General features: G+C 42.0%; 1 protein-coding gene across 2 annotated transcripts in view; it reads left to right on the forward strand.

Annotated features, from left to right (window-relative positions):
* LOC143366114 (uncharacterized) overlaps positions 1–13,421 on the forward strand; it is a 35,734-nt gene that overhangs the window by 1,141 nt on the left and 21,172 nt on the right. The gene's annotated exons all lie outside the window — the stretch shown is intronic.

Raw genomic sequence — 13,421 nt, forward strand, 5'->3', positions numbered from 1 at the left:
ACGAAATGACATAACTACGTATGTGGGGCAACCTTGGCACTATTCTATATTACGCTACTATAATAAATAAAAGACTAAGAAATATTTTTAATATATTTAACATAATTACGAAATAAAATACGTGGGACAAAATGTCTCGCAAATAACACAACCGTGGTGCTGAGAACATTTTGTATACCTAATTAAAGATACTCGTACAATAGTATCCTTAGGCTCTCGCCACGACCGTATTTATGAAATGTTTCAGAATTGTTCACGAAACGGATGCTAGTTATATAAAGTTGGGCCACTGGTACTTGGAGGGATATATTTTAGCCGAGTGTATGGATGTTTTGCGTAAATTTCAGGTGTCTTTTGGTAGTGAAAAAGTTTCTGAGGAAACTATTGCTCGTTAAATAAAATTCTTTTCCTAAAGTAGCGTTATTTACTAAACTTCCGTATTCGGGAGTTGACCTTTTAATGATCGCGTACGAGAAAAGTTAGTAGGGGATTAAGGTAATATAAGTGATACTACACGGTAGGCTGATCGCCGGGCCACCTTGAACGGAGAAATTATATTTCGAAACGCGTTGAAGATTCCACTCGGTCTGATCGTTATCAGCGCTGCTAACCCTCCTGAGGTCGTTTCAACACACCTATTCCCTACTGATACACGACTTCCACGAGAATAACCAGAGGCCGACTTCACCTGTTAGCATACGTGTTCGCTGTAAAAGCAGCTTTTTATAAACGCAGATCTTTTTAAAGTCAAGGTCGCTTGACGGGCGACGTATTCAGTGTAAAGTTCTCGCTTCTGCCTTTTTTCCATTGACTTCTCTCATTGCTTCGGTACATAGGGTAAATGGCACTAATGCTGGCACTGCGTTAATCATTGGCACTCCAGAGTAAAAAGCCAAATATTGAGAAGCACGAGCTTAGAAAGTACATTTTTACAAATTCCAATTTTTCTCTCACCACGCACTGCAAATTTCAGTAATTGAACTACACATTTTACATCTAGTGAAACCACAAAGATGTCTTAACTGTAGGGGTGAGACAAGGGGTTGAATTTTAAGTGTTTTCTTAAAATTTTGATACGGAGTATGACAAGAATCTAAAATGGAAGAGAAACATTCTGCAACGAGGAAGACTTGATGGGTTTCTTAGGCAATTATCCGGAATCAAATGACTGTAACTACTTAGATTTTAATTTAATTTTCTTTTGTCTGATCTCTTATTTACTTTTATTTTTTGTTACTAATGAAAAATAAATTATTAATAAAAATATATATAATTTTTTTTATGTTAAACGATTTTATTAAACTGCACTAAAAACTAAAAAAATAATTATTTTCTTATACTACAATTTCGATTGTGTTTTTTCACGTGTCCCATAAATTTTTATACATATATTACTATTATTATTATTTATTCAATTCTATTATTAATATTATTATTATTTATTATTATTTATTTGCGGGAAAAGTTCCTTTATAATAAAAAAAATATCAACAATAATTTAATTTTCTTTTAATTTGCGATTTCGTTCGTTCGAAATGTCACACCACGTTCTCCGTAACCTATATCTGTAGTCAAAGTCTGATTCCGTCACGGTGCAATTTAGAATTCAAATATCTTACGTCGCAGCTACGTCATTCGGGAAACAAAGTGCGCCGGTGTGTTTGCGTTCGAAAGCACGGCAAAGAGTCTCGTTCCGCGAGACGTTCCCGAGCCATCTGCGCGATTGCGGCCCAGCAATATTTTAAACTAATTACAAGATTTCTCGTGGCGCGCGGCGACGTGTCCCATCGATCAGCGAAAGAGAGAGAGTTATTTGCTAGCGCGCGTACAATTCGACGACGTTAGATTAAAATTCGTTCGCGGTGAATCGGCCTTCGGATGGATGGATGGTCGCTTTTACTCTCGACGCCAAAGACGCTTCGCGGGGAATTAAACAGTGCGCTCTATTACGTTGCACATTCAGGTGTCGCGGAGTGTAAACATTGATTGATTGATAATCGCGTTGATGACTAAAGCCTTTGCTTTATAGTCTTCTCGATTATATCGGGGACATGAATTATAGCCACTCGTGGCCGCTGGAAGAAATCATGTTCCCCGCCACATTTCTTTGCTATCCTCGCTTCTCCATATTTCGAGAAAGCTCCGCCCACTGTGTTTGAATAACAAAAAGAACACGCAAAAGTGTATAAGCTTGCACTGTGGAGAACTCAATGCTTGTTATACTTTTTACAAATAAGTTTTAGAAGGAAAGATTCCCAACCCAGAAATGAAAAAAAAAATTATGGAAATATTATGCAATTTTTCTGCTGCCTCAATTCACTCTAAGGGGGTGAAATTGACCCCTGAAAATTGATCGATTTTGTATTGTAACTCCCAAACTGTGAGGGATAGAAAATCTTTAGACAAGAGTTTTTAGACAAAAGTTACTTCTTTTAATTGAGACTATCATTTGGTAACTTACAGCTCTTACAGTTCGCGAGTTAGAATATAAAATCGGATAATTTTCAGGGCCCAATTTCACCCCCTTAGAGTGAATTTGGGCAGCAAAAGAAGAATGCGTAATACGTATATATAAATCCTCTACATATCCCCAAAGTTTCATATTTTTTTTTAACTTCTGGGTTGGAGATCTACCATAACGTCATTCGTGTACCCTATCTGGGCACACGGTATATCTGCTCCCCGAGACCACGTGCGGCATATATGGAGCACAATTAAACGTGTGCACCAAATATTGTATAATCCGCTTCATAAAGCGCTACTGCTTGACAAAATTTTGTATGTATTTATCGTTAGTTCTGCTAATAACCCTGCCTCGCAAGACAACCGTGTACCAGAAATGGCACTCGCAGCAGTGGGCACGTTAAGAGTGGGGGAAACCGCTTCTCGCAGCCGACCGATCCCGTCCCAATTGCACCAACACTTGCCCGAGCTCACAGGAAATTTTCGTTCGCGAATGCCCCCTCGAAACTCGACAACAAGCGAGCGGCGTGAACGATAGACGTTTCCGTTCAGGGATTTCTCGGAAGGGAGGCGTTTACTGTGAAATCTGGCGTGATTGTGCGACCGCAGGGTCTAAGATGAATTAGGTTCGGGCCTGGAAGATGCGGGCCTCTCGGGCCCGTTGCAGGTTCTTTTCCATCGAATGCCTTCCTTTGTGCGGAATTCGATTTAAGCCGTGTCCACAACGAGACACCAATCTCCTCGTCGACAATCGCCTTCCTATCCCTTCCTCTATTCTGATACACCGAATGGAATTTCCTATCGACTGAATTCTGTATTCTTGTCGCCTCATCGATTAAGCGAAACAATTTTCGCCTGGGGACTTCCTTCGCGCGTTTATACCACAGTCGAGCGCAGTGAACAGAACTGCGTAACACTGCAAATAGCGCGTACAGTGGGAGCATGACGGAAGTACGCGAAGATCTGCAGAGAAATTGGCCCCCGGTATACACTTGAAACACACGGACGGGGCCATTGACCGGCTGTGTTAAAGTATTGACGAGGAACCTGCTATTTCGGGGCCGCGTAATTATGGACCCCGTGAACACAGCCGCGAACTGCGACTACGATAAATATTTAATCGTCATTTCGCCAAGTACGCCGCTTGGGCACTGGCGCCGCAGTTGGCGAGGTGTTTGGGAAACGATTTCCTGGAAACTGAGGGGGCTAGTGAAATTCATATATTTCTATCGATACATGTCGTTTATGTATATATGTGGCATTAAGAACAAAAATGGACTAACTCAGATTTTTTTTACTACTAATCATATAAAATAGGAATGCCTCGTGTAATAAATAAAGCCAGTACTGTACGCGAACGAAATATATACAAAATTACCATATCTTACAATTCGTCAGGTTTAACTACTATACTACTACACTACACACAACATTTATTAGCTACAATCAAAATTCAAACTACAGTAAATAAAGAATTGCTACGCGAAAATACAACTTCAACCCTTCGTGGATAAAAGTTAAAAACTTATCATACATGGCGTGCGGAATTCCTCCAGTCTCATTTCTTCGCAATACTCGTCGAACGTCCATAAAGTTTTAAACAATGCACAGATAAGGATCTCCAATTCAAGAGAAAAGTATCTTCAGTCTTCCACAGACCCTACACACCTCTGATAGAAAATCAATACTGATTCGTGTATGATAATTCCGATTTTTTTTCGCTTCGTCGATTTGTGAAACTCGACCTGGTCGAACGAAGTGAAAATTGAAAATTGAAACTGCTGGAATTCCCCGTCTTCCCTTGCGGAGATCGCTTACAATTAGTAGCGGCGCGCAGCGTTCGGTGTGAAAGCAGCCTATTAAGGTCGGGCCTAGCGTGGTGTGCTGCGGTGCAGCTTGCCTGGCAGCTTCAGTTCGATGTTTACGCTCGTGCTCGGAGCATTTTTCCTCCGCGTGCGCGCTTCGCAGCTCCGTGTCTCTCCCGAGTGTATATACTCGCGCCCGAGACCGGGATCCTCTGGAACCCTTCGACGATTCAGTGAGTGATTTCTCCAAGAGCAGCCCGTACTTTTCCTACATGCAATTCGCTGGTCGGCATCGAAGCATCGAGGAAGAAAGTCTTCGACTTCGCGTAGGGGTACGTATTGCTGTCCGGTTCTGCGTGGCGTGCGCTCGCCGAGCATCTGTTTTCGAAGGTGGTTGCGTTCAGGCCACTTTCAAGGGCTTCGAAAAATTTATTTATGTAGCTGTAATCACAGTGTGGTGTTTTGGTAAAACTGATGCTTCATTTGAATCTCAACAATTCGCAGACATCTCAAAACATGCCATAGGGTAAACGCACCAATAAATGAACACTTAAGGGTGATGAATGAACATTATTATAAAATTGTATTTGCAGCGCGATTGGTTCGATAGCAAGCAAGAGATTAAAAGAAGCCTCTAATTAATTAGTTGCTTATTTTAATAACTTATTTTACTCGCTTTAATAAAAAAAATGTCCATTCACTGGTACATCCACCCTATCACTCCATATTAGATCTGTTTCTGATTATCTACAAAGAGATTCCTCATCCTTAGTAATAGCATCTAAAAACCAACTATAGCGCTCATCATTAATTCAAACATAAACGCGCATGAAAAGACATATCTATAGAATTTCCTTAAAAATCACTTAACAAGTAAATAAGATAGAGAAAACAATTCGAATACCCGAAATTTACATAGAAATTTAGAAACCTTATAACGAGGGCCAATTTATCGCGACACATTTCTTTGACGATAAAGTTTGTCGCTGTGAATAGTCACTTGTTTACTAATTCTTACATTTCAATCCATACACCATCTTCTTCTAACTAATAATTTAAAACAATGTATCAGATGACACACTGTTTACTTTACACGAATTGCGTTAATCTATCCGCTTGACTGCTCGGCAAAAAATGGCACCAGCAGTATACCCTAGTAGAACTTCATTTCCCAGCAGTACTATACAAACGGATTACCGAATCATGATACCACACACATATGGGATGTGGATCACAGAGCATTAAAGTTACGCGGAATCCCTCGATATTAGCTTCCTAACCCCTTCCACCACCGAATCGAAGGATACCCTCGTCCCTTCCGCGAAGGCCCCACTTATAAATAGATATCGACGTCTACCAGCCAGCCACGTGCCAAAGGTTACGGTACCAGGTGCCACCTGACGACACATCCTCCGTCAACGTTGCCCGAGGCGACCAATCGACCCTGAAAATTTTCGTGTCGCCTCGGTCCAGCGACGTGACACCGCGCAGTGAATCGCCGCTAAAGACAATCGAAACGTTGGCGCGGTTGCGTAACGCGTCGGATCGCGCGCGTACACGTAGGTCACGCCCACGCGGCCCCCCGCGATCGCGGAAAAAAGCGAAATTCTTTCATCGTTTCGTAACGGTTTTCGTCGGAAAAATCGGTCGCGGCGGGATTGCGAAACGACCGGCCTCCGGTTCCTCATTCAATCGGTGAATGAACTTTCTCCTTTGTCGTGTATCGTTCTCTTGCCGGCTATGCTAATTACACCCGTTGGAATTCAATCGAAATCGCGGTTTTCACTTTCCTCGATCGAATTTCGTTCGGGCCCACGGTCCCACGGTCCTACGGAGTTCCTTCCGCGACTTTCTTCACTTCCCAAAGTGCTTGGATTGTTACCGATAGGTTGGGAGATACAGGGTAGATTTTCAGGTGGGGAACATTTTTAAGAAATTTGAAGCGTTTATTGAATTTTTTCAAATTTTCATGGCTGTATCTTGTTAGCCTACTTAGTAATATTTACGTGCATGTCTGACATTTTCAAGATTTACTGCTCAACCATTACTTCCTCTCTTTTGCCTAACTAGTAGTAATATTACCGGTCTTTTATTTTCAATTTCTTATCTGTTTTCTACTGAATAAATTTTTGCAAACTTAAAAAAATTTGAATTGTACATTAAGAATGTAGGAACAGTAAATTCTTGAAATGCTGATAAAAATAAAATAAATATTTCATAGAATTTACTAGAGACCACATTGCAAGCTATACACGTAAATGTTGCATATCGTTAGTATTAAGCGCACACACAAAAAAAAATAGTATTCTAGAGTTAAACGTTAAATACGAACTGTACAAGATAGTATACAGAAATCGCGAAGTCGCGCATACATGACTGCAGCAGATATGGTATTAATTAAACAGTTGTTAGTGAATTTCATAAGTTATCGTATATACCAAGTAAACGGGGAATTGAAGTTGTAAACACGTACTTACGCGAATAAAGCGTTCGCGTTGCATTTCTTATTCCCTTTCACAAACATCCAATCTAAATTGAAAAACCTGTCGCCAATTTTTCGCCCTGAATCTCGGACTGCAACGCGCGTACGTCGATTAGAACGCACGTTGAGGAAGTATTTAGCAACGTGGCAGGGTCAGCACGGTTAAATCGAAACACGTTTTCCTTGCTAAACCGATCGACTTGGCGCATTTTCAAACGTCGATCGCTTTGTGCAGCTCGTTGGGGAACGGCCGGCTCGAAAGAACCTTACGCGATAGCCTCACCTAGCAGAGTCTAGTTTCGAACGCGGCGCGACCAGTTTGTCGGTTAATTAATGCCGCGAAACTGGTAGTCACGCGCTTTCGAGCCGCACCGGACGTTTATCTCGTTCGTTGCACCGGTGATCTATCTAATACCGTTCAATGATTGCCTTATGAATTTTTAATCGTGTACCGAGGTCGCCGTTGCTCGAAGGAAACACGACTATGGACCATATTTTACCTGGTCAATCTCGATCCAACTAACATTGATCTTATATCATTCGAAAAATGATGTTCTGGACAGATCACATTCAAGATGGTGTGTTTTTTTAATTGTGGAGATGTAATTTGATGGTTTAAGCATAGGTGTAGCGAGCAATGGTGATATTTGTCGGAGGAGTTACTGTCATTAAATCACATTACATTGATTCTAGTTTATCGAGCAAACCCCGATACTAGTTCATCTAGGAACCCCAGAAACTAGTTTATCTAGGAACCCCCGAAACTAGTTCACCTAGCAAACTTAGTCATCGGTGTTTTCAGAAGAATGGTCCGTGAAATTGAATTCTTATTTCATTTTCTAAGGCGAGGGCGGCTATAATGTCCGAAAACAAACCTTTTTTGCAAAAGAATTGTTATTTTAATCGCAGTATGTAGATGACTGACAATAAGTGCTCGCGATTGTATCCTAAATGTACAGGCGAGCTCGGGAGCAAGTGATTTCCAGCTGTGACTGTCGTTTACAATGAAGTACGAAGACAAGCACGCTCACTTCCACCCTTTCACGGTAGTAGGAAGTAATTATTGTCAAATTAATCTCGCCAACGGTCTACCGCGGCGCGCATTCAAGCGCGAGCCAGGCAAAAGTGCCACTCGCCATTGTTCCATCGTAGACACGGTAGCCGCCAACCAGCTTCTGAACTTACCTTCTGCCCTTTTCAAAGTCTTCCCTCGAATTCTCCCCCTTTGTGGTCTTTGGAGCGCCTTGAATGTCACAGTGGAATTCGAAATTCTCAGTAGGATTTAAAAATTGTTCAAAAGGTACTTTTTGCAATATTCCATTACATGGAAGTTGAAGTTGTGGTATATGTTACTTTCAGCTTCCTTTTATTGTAATTGAAATATTTCAATATTGAATCCAAGGATATGCTGTCTTTCATCCAATCTTTAATTAAACTATCATACCTATTGTGACCCACACGGTTTGAAAAGTATTAATATTTAGATCACATTAATCCTCGCGCGAGGAACGCCCGAACGATTACGTTTTATCACCACTCTGTTTTTCCTCAAGTACATTTGTCCTACCTCAACTCGAGATTTCTTTCATCCCATGCTCAAAATTGCAATCTCCAGTACCATTTTTGAAAGCCTTACCATTTTCCAGATTAGAAATGGTATTATTCGATTCGTCTCGCGAAGAGGCTTTCTGTTACGTTGTCTTTTTTTTTGCGTGCACACCGGAGGGCCGAGTTACAAACCGTCGACAGCGAGGTTATTAGCATCGACTGTTATCGAACGAAGGATGCGTAATACGTAACGATAAATCAGTCGCGTGAATCGCGTTTTATCATTGTTACGTTTTATTACGCGCGGTATTATTGTAAGAGCCAACCGCGGATCGCTGAATTTTGCATTTCGCAACTTTGCTTCACTTTCTGATTACGTAGCGTGATACCGCGAGTTCTACGAGCCTCCAATAATTGGGCTAATTTACGACAGGCTAGCGGTCGTCTTTCCTTCTTTTCTTTCTTTCAATTTTCCCCCCGTTAGTATCGTGATTTTAAGGCTCGCTTGTAATCGCCAGTAAAGATTACCATTATCGTGCTTCTCTCGCTTCCTTTTTCCTGGTACACGATCCGTTTCGTCGTTTATTCCGTTACAAGAAGCAATATGGGGCTCGCCAGCGAGAGGTAAATGCGACAGTTGCTCGTTTTCAAAGAGAATTTATACTCCCGCGAAAATACAGCGCGGATTTCAATATCATGCTTGTTTCCCACAAGAATTCCGAGGAAGGGAACTAGTGCTTACATTATACAACAGTTTCCTTGATTCTAAGTATCGTACACCAGGTGATTCAGTTTCTATCACTGTGCAGGTATGTTAATAGATTATATTAAACAGGAGCATGTAGTGATTAGGCAGCGCCAGCTGCATGATTATTAATAAAACGATGCTAGTACCGATCGCTTTAAGTCACTGCGTATATTACGAAAGCAGGTTAAAGTTCAAAGAATACCATATATAGGTGTAGCGAGCAGTAGTGAGGTCTTCAATGCGCATGCCCAAGCTGAAGCTCCCACTGACTTCTTTGGGGCCATTAACGAACTAGATTCGGGGTCTGACGGGCGATCTAGTATTACTTAGTAACGACTAACAGCGATCTAGGTATCAACTCTTTATTCTTACCTTCTCCTCTTAATTTTTATACACTATAATAATAAACTACCTATATAATAAATTAATAATCAACTAAAATATCAAAATAATAGTAATAATAATAATAATTCTTTATTGCACCAGTAAACATTATGAATAATAAGAAGATGTTATGCCTTTTTTACCGTTGAGAAATTGTTTAGGGCCCCAATATATTTCTTACGTTCGGGCCCTTTTATAGAGAAGGCCGGCCCTGATGAACGGTCTCGATTACATGTTACTACTAGAACTAACAATAAGTAGTTTCGAGGTCCATCAGCGGAGACCTCAAATCTAGTTACATCCTGCACTCGCGATCGAAATCCACGATGGCCCTCGCGTGATCGTAAAAACACCCCTCTATCGTCGTTATTATTCCACATTTCGAGACGTAACAACGTTCCATCTGTAGAAAGCACGTCACGCGACGAGCGACCGTAAAACTCATTTTTCCTCCTGACGTCGCATGTGGGTATAATGAGTCCTCGTGACCCCAGCCTTCGCTGACTTTTCCACGACTTTCGGATTTGGAGCCGTTTGCTCTTCGATTACGGGACGATAGGCATGTAAACTGAGAGCGGAGTTATCAGTCCCTCAACTGGGCACGATAATAATTTAATGTCGTCACATAAATAACATTCACTCTGAATGAAATTACTTAATTCCCCTTTTTCATTAATAAATACACCGAAGGAGATTGCGGTTGAATAATAATCTAGTTAACAGGTCAGACTTTCATTAAGCAGCGTTCGACTTCAGTCCTAATTCCATGTGCGTACAATGACATGGCTATCTTTTATCAGGATGGGTCTGGAATCGTCTTGTCGACGATTTTTCAAACGTCGACTACTCTGCTTTATCTGCTGCCACTTAGCAAGAACAACAATTCCTTTCACCAGACTTACAGCTCATCAGCTATCTTCCATTCCCCTGATTTTCATAAATCTGACGAGTTTATGAACACCCTGTGTAACATAAGCGTGCGTCCACGCAGCTCGATTTTCTGTGACGAATATTTATCGAATTCAGTCGAATTACCCAATTGACAACTTAAATTTCTCTGTGAACAAATTGCCCACTTTCGTCCCCTCTCGGTCAGTCGAATACACCTATTAAACCGTTTATGATGACGATGAGCCTACAAGTAGGATATGTACAGGCGCAACGAGCAGTAGTGAGGCCTTCACTGCGCATGCTCAAAAGTGGGCGGAGCTTCCCCTCCGCTTCACAGCGCTACGCTTCAACTGACTAAAAATCGGTTCCATATTCAAAATCAATTCTCTCGAAGAGGAAGCCTTCTGTAAGAATCTTTATTCCACATTTTCTACTTATTTTTTCACCAATGACGACCCATTCAGCTGTATTACGAAACAGCCTCCATACGGGGCGTACGTAAAATCAGGAAATGTCGATGATAAGCGTACTATCGCGATTCCTCGTAATCGTACGGTTGTATAGGAAGTAATCCTGATAAAATCCCGCGTAACGAGCCACCGCGACCGAGCCGGCGAAGTGAGAGGGTCTATTGTTTTGTGTCCCGGTCGAGGAAGAAGCTGATGTGTCCCAGAGTTGGCTCGTTGCACTACGTACTTTCTAAAAGCCGGCACATTGTCGTATTTTGTTGAACAGGAGAAAGACGTCATGGTGCATTTAAGATGCAAAAAGCGTTTAATACGGGGCCAGCTCGCGTGGAAAATGTCACGCGATTTCGCAAGGGTGCCATGGTAAACTTATTCAGCGACAAAATACTTAGACAAGATTTCCCTTTCGAACTGAAATCGGTCGAGGCTCTAGTGGAATGCGGTCGATGCTTGGATACCGATTCGTTACTATTTTAAATGAATTATACATTAGTTAAATTAAGTGGGAAGTTTCAAGTTGGGCGTCGAAACGGAATTTCTGAGGTGCTTGCAGAAGGGACGTATAGAGGGGGAGCTTATGAAATAATAAAACGAGTCGCAACGTAAAATAGTCTAGCGAGATAATATTTATTGTTTTTAAAATGCAATGTAGGCATTATGGTGCGATGGGCACATAGGTGGCGCCGCGTTGGTTTCGGTACTTGTAGAGTTCGGAAAAGAGTAATATCGGGGGCTCGGCATTGCGGGAATTGGTACCGCAGCTGACCAGTACCTACGCGGAGGACCCGCGGACCGCGGGTTCGAGTCACATTGTCCGAGGTTTTGTTTTTTACCTACAGAATATTGATTGCGAGTGAAATAAATCACTTCTCTCAGTTGAAAACTATCTCGAAGACGCTTAGATCTTTGGTAATTAATGTATCATTAATGAAGAAAAAATATCGACCGAAAGTCTCAAAATTGAAGCGTAGAAAAAAGTTCAGTCACGAGTTTAGCACCAACAGAAGAACGGTGAGCTTATAAAGACGTAGCTTACGAGACAATAAAACGAGCTCCCCGTAAAAAAATTACATGACATCACTGCCACTGCATCTGTTATCATACTTACACACCAAGATTAAAGGCAATCAATTCATTCCAAGTAACACAGAACCAACCCCCTTCTATAAAATAATCTGTCAAATCATTGGCAATTAACAAGGGCTTGCCTCTAAGGAAGATCTTGGGCACATCGTTGGTGGGCAAACTTGAACAATTACGATCTTTAACACCCCCCCCCCCCCTGTAGGTAGTGCACACACAGAATTACAGTGCACATGGTTCAGCCAATAATACAACGAATCAGCTGCGAAACGTTTAGAAAATCATTTGCATGCGGCGAACAAAGGGGGCCCCACCGTGTAACCATTTGGAGCGACGATCACCGAGATAGCGACACTCGAAATGTCCCATTGTCCAGCCTATTCTCGTAAGAAGATAATCGTAGAGAGGGACTGATAGAGTTCGAATGGGAAACGTGAATAGAGAACGGGTCCATTGTTAGCTGGCCCGCGGGCACGTTTCATCGAGAGTCTGCGTCCCCGTGGCAAGTAATTATTGGCAGATTAATACCGACAACGAGCTACCGGGGCGGCGTAGCGAGAGAAAGAGCCGCATCAAAGAACATTCCCATTCGATCATTGTTTTCGTCGCCAAACACGTCTACCCAGCACGTTTCAACGCGTCCTTTTACTTTCGCCAATGAAACGACGCTGTCTCCGCTGCTCATCCACCTAGTGGCACATAGTTAAAACTATTTCGACTTAATTGCAATTCCAACGATTGTTTATTCACAAACTATATAGTTTCACAAGACTTGAATCGAGGGGCTCGGTGGAAAAGAGGCATATGCCATATTTATATAAATTTTTTGTTTATCGTACCACCAAATTTTCTAAGAAAATTATTTTCCTTAAAACTTGTGTTCCTATAAATTTATAATATGTATTATGGCATGTTCTTGTTCTCCACTGGGGTCCTAAATTGTATCTCAAAACAAAACCGAGGCTCCTTGGCATTCAAACTCCACCACCTTCAGCCTAAAATCTAAACACATCCAGTGCCGACATCGAAATGGAAGTTTTAGACTGCCCAGTGACCACTACTGAGAGGAAATAAATTTTTACCATCTCCCTACGAGGAGCGCATCTTCAAATTGCCATTTTGTGATGCCGTTTTCACTGCAGACTGCGTTTAATGTGCATGTAGAAAAAGTCGTTACACATTCATTTCAATCCAACGCAGACGTGCTCGAACGTTCACTATTGGGAACGGTATCGTCAAGGATCGATCGATCTCTAGGTGCAAGTATCGGAGCGCGACAGACCAGAAATGGCGGTGGATCGAAAAGCTGCAAGGTGCAGACGGCTCGGAGGGGTAGGGGGCGATCGATGCACTTCCGGCATAGTCGAATAATTTGTCTCGATCGGAATTCCTCCAAGGTGGTTTCGGTCGATCGAGCCACTCGAGACTGAATGTACAGGGTGCTTCAAACTAAGTGGCTCCGTCGACAAGGTAGTGATTCTACTTGGGGAAGTGAGTAGGAAATGTGGAATAAAGTTTGTTCACAGTGGGCCTCCTCTTGGGGAAAATCA

The sequence above is a fragment of the Andrena cerasifolii genome, chromosome 2 (assembly GCF_050908995.1).
Source record: "Andrena cerasifolii isolate SP2316 chromosome 2, iyAndCera1_principal, whole genome shotgun sequence".
In the NCBI taxonomy this organism is placed as follows: domain Eukaryota; kingdom Metazoa; phylum Arthropoda; class Insecta; order Hymenoptera; family Andrenidae; genus Andrena; species Andrena cerasifolii.